Consider the following 7000-nt stretch of genomic DNA (forward strand, 5'->3'; position numbering starts at 1 on the left):
CATACTACCCACATAACACATATATGATCCAGATCGTCTATGACATGGTACCGTGGGAGTAAAACTATGTGCACATGTAACATATACTATGATATCATCAACCTTTGCTCAAATGGTGCACATGTAACACATATACTATGATATTATCAACTTTATTCATATGGTGCACATACTTTGGGAACTATGATTTCACCAACTTTATTCATATGGTGCACATGTATCAAATATAAGCCAAGTATGATCACATGAGATTTCAATCACATCATATAACAAGAGCATTATTATAATGGTAATATAAAAAGACAAGTAATATTAAAAGAGTTGAAAGAGTTTAGAAAATCCTCGACTATTTCTTTTGAAAAAAAAAATTCTATTAATACTTCGTCGGGGTTTTGAGAGAGTGTTTCCCTTACCTGGTATTTTCTAAGCAGTATTTTAGCTACCTTCTACCTAAATAAATTGAAAGAAGAAGTTTAAAGAAATATTCTGAGATTTGAAACCTAAAACTTAAACTAAGGTATCCTATAACATGCAACCATAGATCTCCAAATTATATTACCTATCAACATTACTACTTAGTAGACTAAATCGTCAACATTCTAGGAATTTTAATAAGAACTCATTCGACCTAAACCACACAAAATCCCCCCCAAAAACAGTAACTCCCTTGAATCACCTAATCATTTGTCCAACAGTCCATACCCCAAACAAACCAATTTTAGTTAAAAATGACATTATAAAAGATTTAACATTAAAAAGCTTATATATATTATTTTTTATATCAAATAAGCATAATAGCTTACCAAATATAAATAATGAGTTTTTTTTTTTGTAAAATAGTAGCCTTTTACTCAAGCATTATAATTGCGCTTTTATAAAAATATTTATTTTTACTCGGGCATCACAACATAAAACACAAAATAATAAAATAATAAAACATTAAAACACAAAATAATAAAAACTGTAAGTTCATAAAACATTAAAAGAAGGTTTATAAGTTATAAATAATAATACTTTTGGTTCTTTATTTTATCTTTTCTTTTATTGTTTCTTTCTTTTTCCTTATATGCCATTCTCTAGACTATTCTTGTTTTTGTTTTCTCCCTTTTCATTCTTTCCACCGAACCTACACCCACTTTTCCTTTTTGTCTTGTCCTTTTATTAATAACATCTAGCTTTTGTTTCTTTTGTTTTTTATTTGTTTCTTTCTTGATCTTTTCTTCTTTTCTTTCTGTACCACCGATTGAGAGAGATAGGAGACCTTTCTACTTCTTTTCTTTTTGTACAATCTAAACACATTCATAGAGAGAGAGAGAGTCAGACAAAGAGAGAAAAGAATTTTGTTTAAAAACCTGTTGTAATGGCCGTGAGATACAGAGAGAGGAACTGAGGGAGAGTTTGCTGCTGTTCTCTTCCTCTTTTCTTTTTATTTCTGTAACTAGAGAGAGTTTGAGTGAAATGAGGGACAGCAAGAAAAGAAAGGTGAGAACTGGGTCTTGTTTCTTCTATACTTTCATTGTTCTGGGACCCGAAGAGAAACAATGTGATGGAAAGGATCCTTCTTTTGCTGCACCTGGCCGAGAGACAGAGAAAAGATGGAGAGTTGTTGTCCGAGACCAGAATGACGAGGAGACAGAAGGGAGAATAAGAGAATTGGGTTTTCTGCCTTGCTGAAATGAAAGAAGGATAGGGAAGAGGTTAAGGGCTTCTCTACTGTGACTAAAATTGAGCAAGAGAAGAGAAGAGTAACTTGCTGAAACAGAGAAAAAGGAAGAAGAAGAAAATGCGTGAATTGAAGAGGAGCTGCATCTTCTTTTAAACACGAACGGAAGGCTAAGATCGACTTGGGAAAAGTTGATCCAACGGTAGGAGCATCTTCTTGGGCAGCAAGTTGAGCTTCAATTCAGAGAAGAAAAGAGAGGTGAACGAAAGAGGGGATGTATCTCTTTAGGGAGAAGCTTCTTTTGATCTCATCTACTGGTCGAGAATCACCATTGAGCAGCAAATTTGGTGAGACACAGCTTGGGCAACACGTTTGGCTTCAAGAAGGGAAGATATTTGTACAAAAAAAATAAAATCAATTAAAGGGGGAACCAACTGCTGGAACGTGAGAGAGGACTGAATCAACGTGGGTTGTGTGACGTCCTACATCGCCTGGGAATGAGGATGTGCTTATATGTATAAATGCACCATTTATGACACAATGTGTTTTAAAGTCGTGATGGTTATGAACCTATCAGAACTCCACAGTTAAGCGTGCTTTTGCGACAGCAATCCCAGGATGGGTGACTTTCTGGAAGTCTGGTTTAGGGGGCCAAACGCGGACAATATTGTGTTATTGGGGGTGAGTCGTTACAAATGGTATCAGAGCCATTGTCCAGCCTGAGATGGTGGGAGCGTGCACAAGCCAATGAGGGACGCCAGCGGGGACGCTGGGTCCAAAGAGGGGGTGATTGTGACGTCCCACATCGCCTGGGAATGAGGATGTGCTTATATGTATAAATGCATTATTTATGACACAACACGTTTTAAAGCCGTGATGATTATGAACCTATCAGAACTCCGCAGTTAAGTGTACTTCTGCGAGAGCAATCCCAGGATGGGTGATCTCTTGGGAAGTCTGGTTTGGGGAGCCAAAAGCGGACAATATTGTGTTATTGGGGGTGAGTCGTTACAAATGGTATTAGAGCCATTGCCCAGCCTGAGATGGTGGGAGCGTGCACAAGCCAATGAGGGACACCAGTGGGGACGTTGGGTCCAAAGAGGGGGTGATTGTGACGTCCCACATCGCCTGGGAATGAGGATGTGCTTATATGTATAAATGCACCATTTATGACACAACGCGTTTTAAAGCCGTGATGATTACGAACCTATCAGAACTCCACAGTTAAGCGTGCTTTTGCGAGAGCAATCCCAGGATGGGTGACCTCTTGGGAAGTCTGGTTTGGGGAGCTAAAAGCGGACAATATTGTGTCATTGGGGGTGGGTCGTTACAGGTTGGGCTGAGCTTCATGTACTGGGCTGGGTTGTTTAAATAACGTGGGTTGATGTATATTATTTCATATGGGCTGGGCTGTTATGTAGGAATAAAATGGGCCCACAAATTATTAATACTAATTTTCGTCCAAAATAGGGGTGTTTTCGCGAGTGTTTTCGTACTCTTAACGAAGTCTAAAAATTATAAAATTTGGAGGGTAGCTAAAGGACTTCAAGACAAGCGTTCTAGTTTTCGAATAGACCAAAACGGAGTTTGTTTGACCCTATTTTCATTATTCTAAAGTTTAAGGTCCGTTTGAACTTTTATTAAACTAAAACTATAAACACTTAATAAATGATTATTTATATTCATATTTATTCTTTTACTTTATTATTATGTCTTAAATCATATTTTAAGATATTTTATTTAATATCTTAAAATACAGGGTGTTACACGCATGGTCCTTGGGGGTGATTTAACTACTCCCAAGGGCCAAAAAGAAAAAAAGAAAAAAACAAAAGAAAGGGTTAGGGTTTGGCTTGGGGGTGGCTGAACCACCCCCGTTTGGCCTAGGGGTGGGTTTGGCCACCCCAGACGACCACCCCCAAGGGCCAAAGAGAGAGAGAGAGAGAGAGAGAGGAGGGGGGGGGTTAGGGTTTGGCTTGGGATGGCTGAACCCACTCCAGGCCAAATGGGGGTGGCCGAGCTACCCCTAAGGCTCTTAGGGGTGGTTTTGGCCACCCCCATTTTGCTTCTTGAGGGTAGTCGAACTCAAACCACCCTTAAGGGCCATGAACCACCCCCAAACCAACCTTGAATGTGGCTCGACCACCCTCTTGGCCAAAATGGGGGTGGCATTGACAAAAAAAAACTGACATGTGGCAAGGCTATTATAGGCGTATTTCGACCAAATGAGTCTTTTTGAAAAATTTTAGTAGTTTGGGGGGCTAGAGTCCAAGGGTTGATAGTTTGGGGGCTACTTCTAAAACGGCTAGTAGTTTGAGGGGCTAAAATGTAATTTTTCCTTAATCTTATCTTTTACTATTGCGTTATGCTATTGTTTTGTTCATCATATACTAAACAAATATAAGAATCACTTTCATTCGGTCTACATCTTCATCAAATAAAGGGTTAAATACGTTTGACACCCATATGGTTTAAAGATTTTATTTTTTGTCCCCTATGTTTCATTTCGTATTATAAATGGTATATTGTTTGTGGCTAAAGATGGAGATAGTACTTCCGTTCAACTTTCGTCCAAAAATTTATGGAAGTCTACGTCAACACCTCTAAGAAACTGACACGTGTCCTATGCCTAATTAAAAAAATTTAATAAATTAAGAATAATAAAAACTTTAAAAAAATTTTTAAAAAATTAAAATCTTTAAAAATTGAAAAAAAAGAGGGGTGACTCGATCCACCCCTCTTTTTTTTTTTTAAAAAAAATAAAATAAAATAAAAAATTATTTTTTAAAAAATTATTTTTAATTAATTAATTAATTATTTTTTTAACTTTTAATTAGGCATAAGACACATGTCAGCTTCTTAAAAGTGTTAATGTATATTTCTGTCAATTTTTAGACAGAAGACGGAGTTACCATTTCAGTCTTTAGCCGTAAACGATGTACCATTTATAATACGAAATGAATCACATGGGGCAAAAAATAAAGTATTTAAACCTTAAGAGGCAAAAACGTTTTTAATCCTCAAATAAGTAAATTCCCTTACGTTTAGTCTTAATTTCTTTTTTCTTTTGGGATTGGTAAACTGTTTAGTTGATTTTTTTTTTTTTTTTTTTAAAAAGACACTTTTTATCGTATGCAAAAATTAACATTGGACAAGCTTTCCATATTAATTTCTTTTAAACTATAAATGGACTGATTTGGCTTAGGTTCCCCCCCCAAAAAAAAAAAAAAAAACTACAATATCTATGCTGTATTTTTTTTAAGGGTCATGATTTAATTTTAGTTTCTCTCTCTTTATTATAAAATAATTGAAATTTAATCTGCACCCATGAAAAAGCTATAGCATAAGTGCTTTATTTTATTTAGGGGTAATTACCTTTTTCCCCCATGAATTACCAAAAAATGCGCAATGCCCCCATGAACTACCAACTCGACCAAAATAGAGCATTCAACTACCAAAGCAACCATTTTCCCCCCTTCCGTCAGTCAAAGGGGTTAAAACAAACGGTCAACGGGTCATGTGCCGTTTTATATGGGGGTATGTTGGAAGATGATGGTAGTTCATGGGGGGAAAAGAGGAAGATGGTGGTAGTTCATAGGGGGAAAAGAGGAAGAAAATGAGGGTAAAACGGCGTGTGACTGACGGAAGGGGGGAAAATGGTTATCTTTGGTAGTTGAATGATCTATTTTGGTCGAGTTGGTAGTTCATGGGGGCATCGCGCATTTTTTGGTAGTTCATGGGAGGAAAAGGTAATTACCCCTTTTATTTATTTATTTTTTATCGAGTAATTCTATATTCCACCCTTTTATCCTCCTTTCATCCTCTAAAATCTGATGTAGTGTGGTCTTTTATGACATTTGGTGCATGAAAATAGGTTTTTTGGTTGGAGAAAGCACACCGCATCAACTTTTAAAAGATTGAAGGGGTATAAAAGAGTGGAGTATATAATTACTTCTTTTTTTTTGTTAGCACTTAAGCCAAATTCTAATTCTAAATGGACAACTAGTACTCATTATCAAAATAAGACAATTTCTCACCAAACATTTAGTATCAACTCTATTAAGCAAGAGCTTTGTAGTTCCGCCATTATTACAAGTGAAAAAAAAAAGAAGAAGCTCTCACAAAAAATCTAGTGGTTTTCCACTGCACCCTTCACGGTGCTTCACAGCCTCCTTGTGAGTGCCTCTTGGGGAGGAGGTATGGCCTTCATCCTCCTCTCCTCTCCTTCATTTTCTAGTTTTTTTCCTTGTGTTTTTCTCCTCTTTCCGCCACCCACAGTACCGTCCACCTGTAGCCTCCTCGCCACCCGCCATCTAGGCTCTCATCCATTCAAGATCTGCTGCACTGCCCAGCCTCCGTCTCTCTCGATTTTTGTTTGGATTTTAGATCAAGTTTTTTTCAAAACTAGATCTACTTTCCTCCTCTAACCTCGTCGTTCAACGCACCCGTCCATCGGCTTCTCGAGCTCCTCAACTTCCTATTGTCACCAGCCTTGCTTAGATCTACCACGCATGTGCCTAAGAGTGGTCGTCACGCCCCGACAAGTGGTCCACACTCGTTGGTGCGTGGCCTTCACACTCCTCTGCATCTCCTTCGACTGTTGCTTTGGTGCCAGTGCTGCTGTTTTTGTGGAGTGATCGTTTTTCTGTTGTTTTGTTTATTTTTATTTTTATTATTTTATTTTTATGTATTTTCTTTTGTATTTTGCTTGTAGGTTACCATCTTTTTGATTTTCTGTGGTTTGATTTAGTGGTGGGGACTTTTGTAGCTGATTTTCATTATTCCTCAACGGATCCTTTCTGATTTTCGACAATATTTCTCCCGTAGCAACCACTTCACAGTGGTTGTGGCTCTTTACCGATTCCTTTTGTCATTTGTTACCGACTTGTGCAACCCTTGGAAATGCCCAATTTGTTTATAGCTCCTCTGAAATCATAGATGAAATCATTGTCTATTTCTTGTGCTTGTTTTCATACTGCCTTCTTCCTTTGGGCCCTATTGTTGGGGTGCCCACCCCTTTATTGTTGTATGATCCCCTATAACCCTTTACTCATAATTGATTAAAAAAAAAACCCTCAATTAACCTATGAACAAAAAGGAGTTAAAAAGGCTAGTGTAGAATAGGTTTTATTAATTTTAAGTTATAAGTGAGCTTGCATTTAAAAAAGAAAAGAAAAGATAATATAAGTGCTGAGATTATTATTATTATTACGGGTAAATGTAACATAAATTTCTGAATTAACGCTCGATTTGAAATGAATCCATCACTTTTTAAACCCTTAGTAAAACGGAATAAGTGCTAAGTTAATCCTATTACCAAACAGCCAAAAAGCTCCA

This window comes from Alnus glutinosa, chromosome 14 (genome assembly GCF_958979055.1).
Source record: "Alnus glutinosa chromosome 14, dhAlnGlut1.1, whole genome shotgun sequence".
Classification (NCBI taxonomy): domain Eukaryota; kingdom Viridiplantae; phylum Streptophyta; class Magnoliopsida; order Fagales; family Betulaceae; genus Alnus; species Alnus glutinosa.